The sequence below is a fragment of the Frieseomelitta varia genome, unplaced genomic scaffold, assembly GCF_011392965.1.
Source record: "Frieseomelitta varia isolate USP_RPSP 00005682 unplaced genomic scaffold, Fvar_1.2 scaffold_493, whole genome shotgun sequence".
Taxonomy (NCBI): Eukaryota; Metazoa; Arthropoda; class Insecta; order Hymenoptera; family Apidae; genus Frieseomelitta; species Frieseomelitta varia.
Window position 1 is genome coordinate 77,400 of NW_025110249.1, and position 13,522 is coordinate 90,921.

The 13,522-nt window shown below is 34.6% G+C and overlaps 1 protein-coding gene across 2 annotated transcripts in view; it reads left to right on the forward strand.

The window, feature by feature from the left end:
• The first annotated feature begins 9,474 nt into the window (after positions 1-9,474).
• Positions 9,475-13,522, forward strand: part of LOC122533062 — a 66,688-nt gene continuing 62,640 nt past the window's right edge. The window contains exon 1 of one of the 2 annotated variants that reach the window (XM_043662419.1): positions 9,475-9,610. The gene's annotated coding sequence lies outside the window, so the exon portion shown is untranslated. The remainder of the gene's footprint in view (positions 9,611-13,522) is intronic. The other variant, XM_043662420.1, reaches the window with a different exon arrangement.

Below are 13,522 nucleotides of genomic sequence, written 5' to 3' on the forward strand. Positions count from 1 at the left end.
GTCAAAGTCGCGCGAAGATCTCGCACGAGCGAGATGATCGGAGGAATAACATCCTCCCTCTTTTTTTCGTCCTTACTGTGTCATGGAAATTTTATGAATGGACAATTGATTTTTCGTTGTCGAAGCATTGAAAATCTCTGTTACGTTTCCGAAACATTTAAAGAGGCTAACTTGTGACGAAAGTGATGCGAGAAGGAAAAAGGAATTATTGAACTTTCTTTTTTTTTTTAAATGGGGGTTTAGCGTCGCATCGACTACGAGGTCTTTAGCGACGTGTCAAAATTGATTCTTTATAACTGGTCTAGTAGTTGGGTCTCCTTTAGGTATTTCTGCATTCATGTAGTAGGTGCTGGGTGGTGATTTGTTGGTGTTGCAGAAAGGAGGTTCTGTTTTGGTTAGGAGTGTATTCGTGTGTGATCTTTGAGTGTCCTATTCAAAGCCTGGTCATAGCTGTCCTTTCTTTTCTGCTTAGATTGTTATTTGGTACTTTTGGATAGAAATGGTGTGCTATGTCATGTATTTTGGATCTATTTGTCGTAGTCCAAATTCTGTTCCATTCTTCTCTTTCCGCTTTGGTCGTTGAAGCTAGAAGGTCTTGGTGTGATATTGGGATGTTGCTTCTTTGGCTACTGAACGTTACTTCGTACGATTATTATCTTTTTTCTTATTCCATGTTATTGTTATTACACACCTTTTATATTATTTCTTGCTTTATACTATTATATTTTTGTCATTTTATATATTTGTATGTAAAATTTATGTTCTTACTTTATATTAAATTGTATTATTTTATATTATTATAATATTATATTATATTACATTATTTTATGGCATTTCTTGTTTTTAATACACAGGCTAGGCCAAAAATCACTTTCTACTGAAATGAATCTTACTTCCCACTAATATAAATTTTTATTACGTTTATATACTTTTTTAAATTTCTTTTACAGATGTTTGAAACGTAATGAAGAAAATTAATCTTTTCAGATATTTCGATGTTTTATGAAGAAGAAAATATACTTCTAGCCCACGCTATATTATTATTACGCGTATTATATTATTAGGCGTACGACAAATCGGGCAATATTTTATCAATTGAGGAAGCAACTGGGAATGAAACTCATAATGAGATATATTCGTAGAATACAGCACAAAGATCGACAAATAAATTTAAATTAACCTCAAAAAATATGAAACTTTATATTTATATAATAGAAACTTTATATTTATATTATAGAAACAATAACTATAATATTAAAGTTATTAAAAATATTAACTATAATATTAAAGTTACTAAAAATATTAATTATAATATCTATAATATTCTATAAATAAAAACAAGTCAATTCGAACGTGTGTATATTCCTTCCAACGAACAACTTCGCCCAGGCAAAATATTAAAATCTGGTAGAACACGCGGGAATCAGTTTCGTTTATCGGTAATAACCCTTCATCCGCAAGAAATATTCTTGATACTCAGCGTGCAACAGCACGTAGATTGCCATTTACACGACCGAATAAGATTTACGTTGTCATTATTTTTTTTTTCCACTGGCCTCTCGGCGAAGGCGCATAAAATGCTAGCGACTTTCAGTGGAAATCATAATTAATGGTCATCCTCGTCTCAGGATCCACGCATTCGCGCGCCTCAAGTCGATCCATCGGATTATCGATAACGACTGTTTGGCTGGCTCGTTCGCCGCAACGAGACGACGAGTTCTCGATAAAATGACGTGAAAAGGCGTTTTTAAACTGAAATTTATCGCCGAGATCGAGCAATGTGGCCGTCATTGAAATGGAATTGTTTCATTTCGCAGGGAAATATGAATATTCTCTTCTCTCTTTCTTTCGAAGCTTCTCTCGTCTTCTGTTCATTAAAAATTGCGAACACGTTTTAATTTTACAATATTTTCCAGTATCAATCGGAAGAAATTGGAGAGTGAAATGAAAGAATGTTTATAATACAACGAGGAACGTGAGCGTTTATTGTGGAAATTTGGAAATTTCCAATCTTGGAAGTTTCTATGAAAAACTGTCACGAATTTGATCAAAAGTGAAAGGTAATTTAGTTTCTCCTTCTCGTTTCTGCTACATATTAATTTCGCGAAGTATCATCAAATAATGACTTCTAAACGTTGTAACATTAATAATGGGAATAATAATAGAAATTAGAGTTAGTATGTAGAATTGGAGTCAAACACGAGTTACATTGGTGTCGGACATTTTATTTCTCTCGGAATCGTGGCCTGACAAAACACATGATTCCTCGTAATGACACCTCGTAAAAAGAAGAAGGCCAACAGAATCTACTCCCAAACATGCACGCTATTTGTACATTATCTCGACTAAAATGTATCAGCTAAATATACTTTGAAATTCAGTGACTGAGAAAAAGTATCGTCAGACTACACGCCATTGTACTTAATACATCATTTATATATACCAATTTTAATAGCACAATATTTTAATTAATTGCAATAATTGTAATTAATTAAAATATTACGCTATTAAAGCTGGTTCTATAATAATTATAATTAATTGAAATATTGTGCCATTGAAACTGGCATATAAATTATATTTGTTATATTGCAACAATTACAATTAATTATAATAAGATTTAAGCATATTAACTCGTGTTATTAATAATAATTCGGCAGTTAATAATAATTTTTATAGCTTCAAACGGTGGTGAACGATCGCGCTGAAATAATTTCTGCTAAAATGCACAGATACTGTCCGAAATTTCGTGGTATTTTCACGAGAGTACAAACACTCGCCATTTACATTTTCGCGTCGAAAAGTTTCCAAATACTGCACTAAGTAGACTACGAAACTTATCAATGGGATTTCCTTAATCGGTTTATCTCGATCTCCGCATCGATCGCCGATAGTCCTTCGACTTCCAGATTCTACTCGAACGTTGCGTTCGCCGTATCGCGAAACGATCGAAACGCGAACTTCCACTGGGAGAATTTCCTTCATAACTGATTCATCACGTAGATTATTCGCGTTTATCTTTACCGGTGTGCAACACTAACGATCATCGGGAAACGACCATGTTACAGTAATTGTTCATCGTTGAGGATTGTACAACTATTAACAGCAACAAATAATTTAATTGTGAGTATTCTTTTTAACACATCACGCAAACTAGGAAAATGTACTTTTTCCAAAACTTTCTGAAATTAACAAAAATATCTATTTAAGAATCTTAAAATATCTTATATTATATGATAATATTTTATATTTTATATTTATATTTAATATTAATATTTTATATTTATGATAATAATCTCGTTAATAAGAAGGAACATATCTTGTCTCTCATATAAACATTTCTTTATTATTAATGTTATATTTTATTCAATACACCCGTGAATAATATTAATGATCATTTGTCGTCGCGATTGAGAGCTTTGTAGTTTAAAACGGTTTGCAATGATTACGGAAGAAAATAAATAATAGGCTGCGCTGTCGCGATTTTGCCAGACCAACAACAGAGTGAATAAATCTTTCATCAAGTTGGAACAAAGTCGATTTAGAAGTCCTGAAGATTGGTGAAAGCTTCTTTCGAATTCGCGAAACACGAAGAATTGCCCTCCGTTTGTCACCGAAAAGTTTACGGGGTTTAACATTTATAAAAATATATCCGAACGCTTCGTATCAAGAAGAATAATTGCAGTCAAGGACTGGAAAAATTTATTAATATACTATTATTCATTCAAAATCCATCGTTCTACGTTGCTCGGGAATAAATCAATTTGTTTTAACAATTCAAATTCCTTGAAAATTAAGATTGGCAAGGAACGAAATTGCAGAAGACGAGATTCGAAAATTAGCAAAGGACTTTTCATTTTAACTCGAATAAAAATTTAAAAGTTTCGTTTATGTGTTAAGAAAAAATAAAAAAAAAGAGTCACACTTTCGCGAAATTAAGCAATTATCTATGAGAAAAAAATTCGCAATCATTGTCTAGCTTCGAACTTGCTCCGGATAATAAGTTAAAGTCGATACACGAATTTTCAGTCGAAGAAGAACCTGAGTAGAAGATAATCCATCGTGATTTTTATCCTCGCGCGCACACGCCGCATTTGTTTCGAGATTGGATTTTCACTTATAACAAGAAAACGTTCAGTCACTTTATCGTGTCGATGTTAGTACGCGACCGTTCTCGCACAAGGGGAATTGAAATTCTGTCGTAGTTCACTTCAATCGATTTATCATCGCGTACGGTGTACGTCAGGTTTGTTAAGAAACGTTTAACATTAGTTCCATTTCTGGAACCAAAGCTGTCTCCTCACGTTTAGCCCAATTTGATTGTATATTAAATAAATTTATTGCGTTAAAAATTACTGCGCAAATATCTGTATTCAGAAAGAACTGAATCGATTCGATATTATTCGTTTATTTGTTAATAATATAATTATAACTAAATAACACAATATATAATATATATAATGATGTTGAATATTAAATACATGAAGCATACAAAAGTTATATAATATAATATGTGTAATATACATATATTACTTTTTACTAAATTAGAAATAAGTATATTATAATAAGTATTATATATATAAGTAATAAATATTATTATTATTATATATTACTCATTATATTATACAATTTTTATATTATATATCTATTGTATGCTTCGTGTATTTAACATTCAATATTATTATTCAATATATCGTATTATTGGGCCACTTGTCATTGAATATCATAATTCCTGGAGTATCGACGAATTATGAAAATTTATGACTATTGTCGAATTACACGTTCACATCGAACATCGAATTTTATACCCGCCTGTAATATTGATACCGATTGCACATTCCTTTTTCGCGTGTGCGTGAATTATTAAGGGCGCGATACATCGAACTGAATATTAATGAAATGCCTGGAACAGCTGCTGGTCAGTTGGAACGCGCCGTGGCTGTACAGATTTCTAAGTTTGTGGCAAAACGTTGACACGGGTCTTACCGGTACGAAGTCTGTTGCAATTAAGCAACTGTTGTACAACTTCCCATAACATCGTACGACATTCCTGCGTTTTTATTTAGTCAGTGTGTTTGTTTAATGTGTTACGAATTTTGATGGCAATGCATTGTAAGATTTTTTTCTCAGTTAATAAATTATTATCGACAAATATATCTCTGTTGTCGTTAACTAAATACTCCTAACAGTTAATTTCAATTCTTCTTCGACGAACTTTCACGAACGAAATTCTATTTTCAAATTTGCAGCACAAGAATATCACCTGAAACTACGGATATCTTTAATTTCGTAAAGTATTGAGAAATTATGATAAATCATTCTACTTTATCAAATTCTGCCTTTTAGGGTTCGGAATTTTCCACAATTCTATGTACAAAATTTTGTGAAAATCGAAGGGTACACAACACGTTCCGCAATTTCAAATTGTCGAAATTATTTACGACACTCGCTTTTGTGAAATTCGAAGGAAATTGAGTTACCCGCGACACACGGCGACGAACAGGTGGAACGAACACGCGTTCGAAGCGACACTATCGTACCACGCTAATGCACACTATCTGCTGTCGAATGATTAGAAAAAGAAAGGGAGAAGAACGTGTGCTGGTGCTGGTGGCGAGGATGGCGAGGAGGACAAAACGATTTCGAAGCAGGCTGGTCGTAGATTCGACGGCCCCGAAAAACGTCGAGCGACGACTCGATCGCGAGATTAATCCATCGGATGTAATTGGAAGGTCGCAGCCCGGTGTCACAGGCCCGGGAGATTTACGAGCACGTGTGTCCCGCGCACACACGGGTCATTCATGCTTTTGTTTTTCACCGCCGGGGAATGGCAGGCCTGCCGCGCGCGACAATAAAGACCATTTCGGCGCACGAAGGAGCCGCAAAAGCAGGAAATTCCGGCGAGAATAATACTCGCCGGCCGAGCGATACATCGATCAATCTTCGTCAGTTTCGACTGGTTCGTTCGTTGGATCATCGGCTCGCAAGTATGCGAGGAATCGGGGAGAAATTTCCCCTCGAAATCATCTCCCCGTGGAATGAATACGATGACTATGCGGTAAACTCCCAAGTGCAAATCGTTTTATACTTGTGGAACACCTTGTACACGTGGTACTGTGGGTCAAAGAAGCAACGATCTAGTAATTTCGTAAAAAAATATTCAAACAGATTTAAGTAAATAAAATTCAATTAAATCTGAATAAATATTTAAATTATTTATAAATAGAGCTAGTTCCTTTTATTCTTGTTCCCGATGATTTTCGATTAACGAGTTGTGCAATGATCATACGAATAATATGAAAATTCGGTTTCATTCTCAAAATTCGAAGAACGATTGTACAGCTATTAGATGAAAACTTCCCTCGAATGCTCCAAGAATCTAGAAATGATTTAAATAATAATTCTCAATTAGAATGATTCCGAAGCAAAGTGAAAAGAAAATTGACGTGATAATTAACAAATAAATGGAAATTAAAATATCGTGACTTTATCAGTTGTAATAATGGTACCACATTTTGACATGAGAAAGAAGATAAGATATAGATAATAAATTATATATAATTTTATATAAAATAATATATTATATTATATGATTATAATATATATATATATATATATAATTAGATAATATATTATATTATAATTTATATAAGATAATAAATTATAATAAAAATAGATGAGATATAAATTAAAAAAAGATAAAAAAAGCTAACATGTAAAATAAAGAATATAAAAAAAAAGATAAGATATATAAAAAATTATAATAATATCTAATAAAATATACACTAAATTACAAAATAAAAAATTCCAGTTGAATAATATTTTACAGAATATATATTCTACCAGTTGAATAATATTTAGAAAGTAAACTTTGGGAGTTCTTTAAATTTCTCTCTCTCTCTCTCTCTCTCTCTCTCTCTCTCTTTTTCGTCGTTCCTCGATTCTTTCTCGATTCGGGACCACCGTGTAAACCAACCCCAGCGATATTTCATTCCACGGCGGCAGATAAAACCCAGCGAGCGGAATTCGCTATTTTTTTCCCCCGAAAGTTCGAGACTTTTTGCAACTCGCGCTCTTGCGTTCTTGCTTTGTGCGTTCGCAACATGTGGCGCGCCATCGTCGAGCAGAGGGTCTAATTTTAATTAACGCGGGTATCGAGAGACACTCCTTTGTTTTATTCAACAACCGGTTCGTTGTAACTGCCGGTATTCGTCCGCGTCCGGGGATATTTTTTCAAAATGTTTTACAGACCCACCCGTGTCGGTATTAGCTGTCACAACGTGTTGTATACTTCGTCAATGATTGAAGGATATACGTGTGTTTTATTTATAAAAAAAAAAGGAAAAAAAAAACAATGCGTCGTTGAACGGAAGAAGTGCTTCGTTTCGCGAAATTTGATGTCAAGTGGATTTCTTTTACAGATTGACCCAGTCGAAATAAATGAAACTCAATGAAAAAAAGGAATTTTTTAGATCTCGAGATTTGACGCGTGATCGTTTATCCAGAGGCACAGTTTCTTAGATGACTTTTCTCTCATCGAATGTTTCAGCTTCTCAAGTCAGTGTAGGACAATTGAAACACGTGTCACTTTCATTATTTGATTATATTTTGTATTTGTTGGAATACAAACTTTGTATCCGTGATTCAACAATTCTTCGTTCTCCAATGAAAGACACTTTTCAACACGTTTCAACGAGTATTCGACGCAAGATCTGAAGACGACGAATCATAATGAATTCATCTCGATACACCAAGTTTTTGACTCACATTATCAATGCATTGAATTTTGAAAGCAATCGTTTGTAAAAAAAAAAAAAAAAGAAAAAAAGAAAAAAAAAGAATAAGGACGCATCGACGCTTCGATAAACTATCAATTTCAGCAAAGCGGTGAAAGAAGAAAGTATTACACGCGGGCGTTACCGTAAATTCCTATAGGTCGCCGCGATGAATGCAAGTTGCAACTGCGAACGGATTACGGGTGGCGCCGACAAAGCCCCCCCTCTCTTTTATTTGCAGCTACGAGCGCGTTGATCATCGGAGTCGACATCAAGTCGCCTGCAACCGCGGGAAACTCCGGCTTACGGAGATTTCCTCTGGCTCGGGCATTGTTCGCGCGGATGTATTCCAAAAATCGCGAACTGAATGATATACAAAGGACAAGGAGAAGAAGCAAGGAGCAATCTTTGGTCGAAGAATGAGCTGAGAAACAGTGGCGAATGAAATAGCGTTGGAACTAAAGAGAAACGTATTTCCAGAGATTATTAGATATTTTTATATTTATATCGATTGAAGTGTCCGCTCGATTTTTCATATTCCTTTTTCTTTAATTATACATTTTTCCAGGACGATGAAACAATTATTTTTATTACTTTCATATGATTATAAACGATTACTAATAATCATGGGCAATTATTATTTCAACTAATAAATTCCACTTGCGTGTTTCAGAATATTTTTCTTCAATTTCAAATACTGTCTTATCTCGGCGAAAGCGTTTCAATTGTTATTCGCAAGATTTTTTACTTGAAATATGACGTAGGTCGTGAAAATTACTTAATACAAAGTCTGGATATTGAAATATTACGTCAAATAATCAAGACGTTGTGTTTTAGTTGCTACTTTATATCAGTGCGGTTCAAACAAGTAGTATTAGTCAACCGTAGGTCAGGTGGTTACTCTAATATTCACTTCCCATCGATTCTGACTTTAAATTCGTGTTTTATATGCATCTTTGCAACGATTCTTAATATTCTGCTTTATCGCGTTTAGAATTTCATCCAACGCTAGTCAGTCAACAAATAGTATTGGTCAATCAATAGTCAGACACGATCCTATTATTAATCCTTCATTGAATCTACGTTTAAATTCATATCATTTCTGCAGTAATTACCAATATTTTGCTTCGTTGGAACTCCGTCGAAATAGTATTTATTAACAAATAAATATTAGAAATCTTTGCAACGATTCTTAATATTTTGCTTTATCACGTTTAGAATTACATCCAACGCTAGTCAGTCAACAAATAGTATTGGTCAATCAATAGTCAGACACGATCCTATTATTAATCCTTCATTGAATCTACGTTTAAATTCATATCATTTTTGCAGTAATTACCAACAATTTGCTTCGTTGCAACTCCATAAATAATATTTATTAACAAATAAATATTAGAAATAAAATTTTGAATCATTTTTACTCGAAACGTGCAGGACTCGTTTCACTGGAATAATTCTTTGTATAATGCACGATGACAGTATTATTATTCAGAATAAGAATAATAATAATAATAATAAACTGATAGAAATAATTCACTATTCATTTTGAATCGCCGTTCTCCATTCTGTTTGGAACGTAACGCGAGATTTTCCGGGACAATGAGCGTTTCGTAGGATCACCATGTGGAGGCGTAGCAGTCGTCGGATTCATCGGAAGCACGTGGTGGTGGCAGAGGTCGCTTCTAAGACTCGCAAGCTTTCAAACTGCAAGCAGTCAGTCGCCAGCCGACCGTGCCGCGCGAGTCGCGTGAATTATGTTTTGCCCCGTGTTTTGTCTCGTAACGCCGTGACGACGACGCTTGGGGAAACGCGGGACCTGTGGATCGTCGGTAAGATCGGTAAGTTCTCAGACAGACAACGAAACTTATCTGTCCCGTCGTGGTAATTAAGGTTTTAGGATTTTTATTGCACGAAAATACTGGAAACTTTGTAATAAATTTTGACAACAAGAGGAGAAAGTTATCCGCGAGTTTTGAAATTGAATGTGCAAGGATTCGAAATGTTTTTTTTTTTTTTTAGATATCAATTGAACTTTGTGTGTGTATTAATTTACTTAGTCTTGTAAATTAATTGTAACGAGTTACTGTAAAAATTTGTTGTACCTCCATAAAAATTATAAAATAAAATATAATAAAAATTCTCTGCCTGTTAATACAGATTGATTGCTAAAATATACTTGTATTAAATACATACAGCTTTGTTCGATAAAATTTTTAAATGTTTCGTATGATATACATAAAATGTATAATTGTAAACTATTTCTGCAGCTGCTCGAATACTTTCGTGAGCATCGTTGGAAAACAATTTGACAGAGCGATTCGACTCGTTCACGATACTTCACGTTAAATCTTTACTTTACGTTTGTTTCTCACAATACGCTAAGAAAATAGAAACTTCTGTACATTCTAATCGTCGACGAGAGACAGTTATTGCACAAGATGTGAGATAAAAATGGAAATTAAATCACGAGACTCAGGTAACTTTTACTCGATACTTGCCGAGGTTTAGGTTCGAGATAAACGTTTACACGTGTTAATTCACGTGCCTTTCTTCGGTAAATTAGCCAGATGAATATCGTTCAACGAGCTTCCCCAGAAAGTTTCCCAACTTTGCTTGCGCGGGAGAGTCGAGAAATTTCAAAGACACCTCGATATCTTGCCGCGTTCGTTTCGAATTCGAAGCCTCTACTTTGAAAAAGAAACCCGCGAATTTGAAAAATCCAACGGGGAACGCTAATCGTTATTCTTTTTCTTTTCGACAAATGTCATTAAAATCGTGTGTGATGAATATAATGTACCGTGTATGCATAATACGTTACGCGCGAAATGATATTGGAAAATTCAGTGGGTCGAGCGTTATTAATTATTTCAACATCGTTCTATATAATCTCGGCACCACTGACTCTTTAATCCCGACGTGTTAATAATCCAAGCACACCATTTGTTACACGCGTTTGAAGTATACTTATCGTTCGTACCGTCATTGAGTCGTGATATCTCGCGTGTTAATAATCCAAATGTAACATTTGTCACACGCGTTTGAAACACATTTATCGAGGCATCGCGTCAGACATTTCACACTTTGAAAGCTGTCTCTTTGTTTCTTTCGTCGGGATTCGTTGAAAAGCGCACACTTTTCGTCGAATTAGAATCACACGGTGGGAATTTCAACATCGTTCCAACGACACTACGTTGAGAATTTCATTCTTGCCCTCGTGAATTATAACAAACGTTTCATTGTACATGAAACACTGGCACGCGATTGTATTTATTGTAATACGCGACGCTTACATGTTAATTAATCAGGTTCAAGTATATTAAATGTAACAGCGCCTTCGTACGACCATGGAAATTTAGCGCTACGAGAATGAAAAATACAAATTAAATATTAATCGAACGAAGGCATGAAAATAGGCATGGAATTCTAGGCCATTTTAAATTGAATGACAAACTGAAGCAACAAATATAAATATGTTATGTGGATGAAGATCAGTTCACGCCCAACATTTATTAATTCTGTTGCCAACAAATTACTATTTATTATGTTGCAATAATGTTGAGCCTCGCTATATGTTCAATTCTAGCTAATGTGAATACCGTTTCAAGTTCAATCAAAACACTTCTTTTTCATTGTTCGTCACGATCTGTGTGTTCGTTAATTTCCAGTAATTATATTTCAAATTTGGAAATAATATTATTTTATATAATAATAATATTAATTTAAATTATTTAATATTAATTATAATATATAATAATAATATTAATTTAAATTATTTAATATTAATTATAATATATAATAATAATATTAATTATTATAATAATATTATATTATATTATGTTATATTATGTTATGTTATGTTATATTATGTTATATTATGTTATGTTATATTATGCTATATTATCTTATATTATATTATATTATATTATATTATATTACATTATATTATATTACATTACATTATATTATATTAATATAATATATTTCTTCTGAAGAGAATTTAGAGCAATTCAAATTACGGATTGGATCTAAAGGAGAAGAAAAGAAAGTGTGATCGCCGTTTGAATCCTCTCTATCTTTGTTACGTAAAATTCAGCCAGCATCTAAACACGATCGACACAATTGCATATGCAGTGATACTCGTCCAGTGACCATGCATCTTTCCGCGTGAGATCGATAGCCAGCTCGAGTCCCTAGCGGCGACTAATTACGCGACTTCTTTTTTTTGTTCGACACGACGCGCTCGTTATACGGTAGCTAATTAGTTTCCTGAACGGCGTCTGCCGGGGAGGAACGAGAAGAAAGAGAGAAGGCGGGGGAAAAATGCTCGGGACATCTTAACTCGTGATAATTATAACGTGTGTGTATGGTGGCATTCAGAATCCGGCGGAACGTTGACGCGGTTCGTGAGCACGCGCCGACTTCAATAAAAGCCACGAAAAAGCGTCGTCTAACGACCGGTCGTCTCATCAAAAACTCCCGCCTCGTCAAAGAGCGAACCACACCAGATACGATACGTTATTCAATGAGCGTGCACTCGGTTATTTACGAATCCATTTTTTTTCACGAGATTTTTCACGTGGAAAGCAGCTACTCGGTAGGCGTGACAACGCAAGTGGACAAATTTTGGAAATTCTTGGATTCTCAGCATCAAAATTGCTATTTCGAAATTATCATGCACGCACGTTGAACTATTCAAATTCTAATCGATTCGCGGATACTTTAATATAGAGAATGGGCCAAAAGTTTCTTCCCAACCTGCTTTTTCTTTTTTTTTTTTTTTTTTTTTTTTTTTATAAAACATCCAAGTATAAGAAGACACTGATTTTTATTAATTTTAACCGTGATTTTTCTTTCGTTACGTTTTAAAAATTACTTCTCCCAAATGTTGACCGCCAGAGCGTTTCGAAAATTTAGTCATTTATTTTTATTTTTTCATTTATTTATGCTGCTAAGAATACTTTGGATGAAAGAAGTCGTTTTGCAATTGATCAGTTCAATTATTGATACTATAACTGGAATTCAGAGACATTTTGTTACATTCAATTCTTTCAGATTCTATCAATTGTGCCAATCGATATAAATCGATTTTCCAATGTTAAAAATGAATAAAATTCGTCTTGTTAATAATGACTATCGTTTCGCGGCAAAATTTTCGTGCTTTTGTTCGATTCGATGGTTTCATTAATCTTTAGCTTTTTCATAGTGTACGAGTTCTATAAAGATAGGCGACAGGAGTCTGAGAAGATAAAATATATGGGGGAATAAATTTCTCTAGAAGATAAAATATTATTTATATCGATCCGCGCTGTGCGTAGCTGTGCGCGAACTCTGTATATCGCGCATGTACTCGCGACACAAAAGTCGGCAGTTTGCAGGAACTTTATCCGCGAGATCTTCGTAATAACAATAAGGAGTTTTCATCGCAATAAGCAAAGTTTCGATTGTCCGGATCTGGCCAGGTACGCAGCGCTGCTCGAGGGAAGTTGCGGTCTCTCGCGAGTTTTCTCCCGCGACTCGATTTCGTTCCGTGAGATTGAATATTCCGGAGACTTCGGTCGTTACGTTACGAGCCCGGCAGCTCGTTGGCGGAAAGGGCGCGCCGAAAGGAAATTGTAAACGTTTGCGGAATAATTATCGGTGCCATTGGACTCACTTCTTCCCAACTTCACGATCTTTTCGTTGCACGAGAATCGACGGCGGCCGATTCCTGCGAAATGAGTTACTTCGCTCCGTCGGTAAATAGCTCTGTT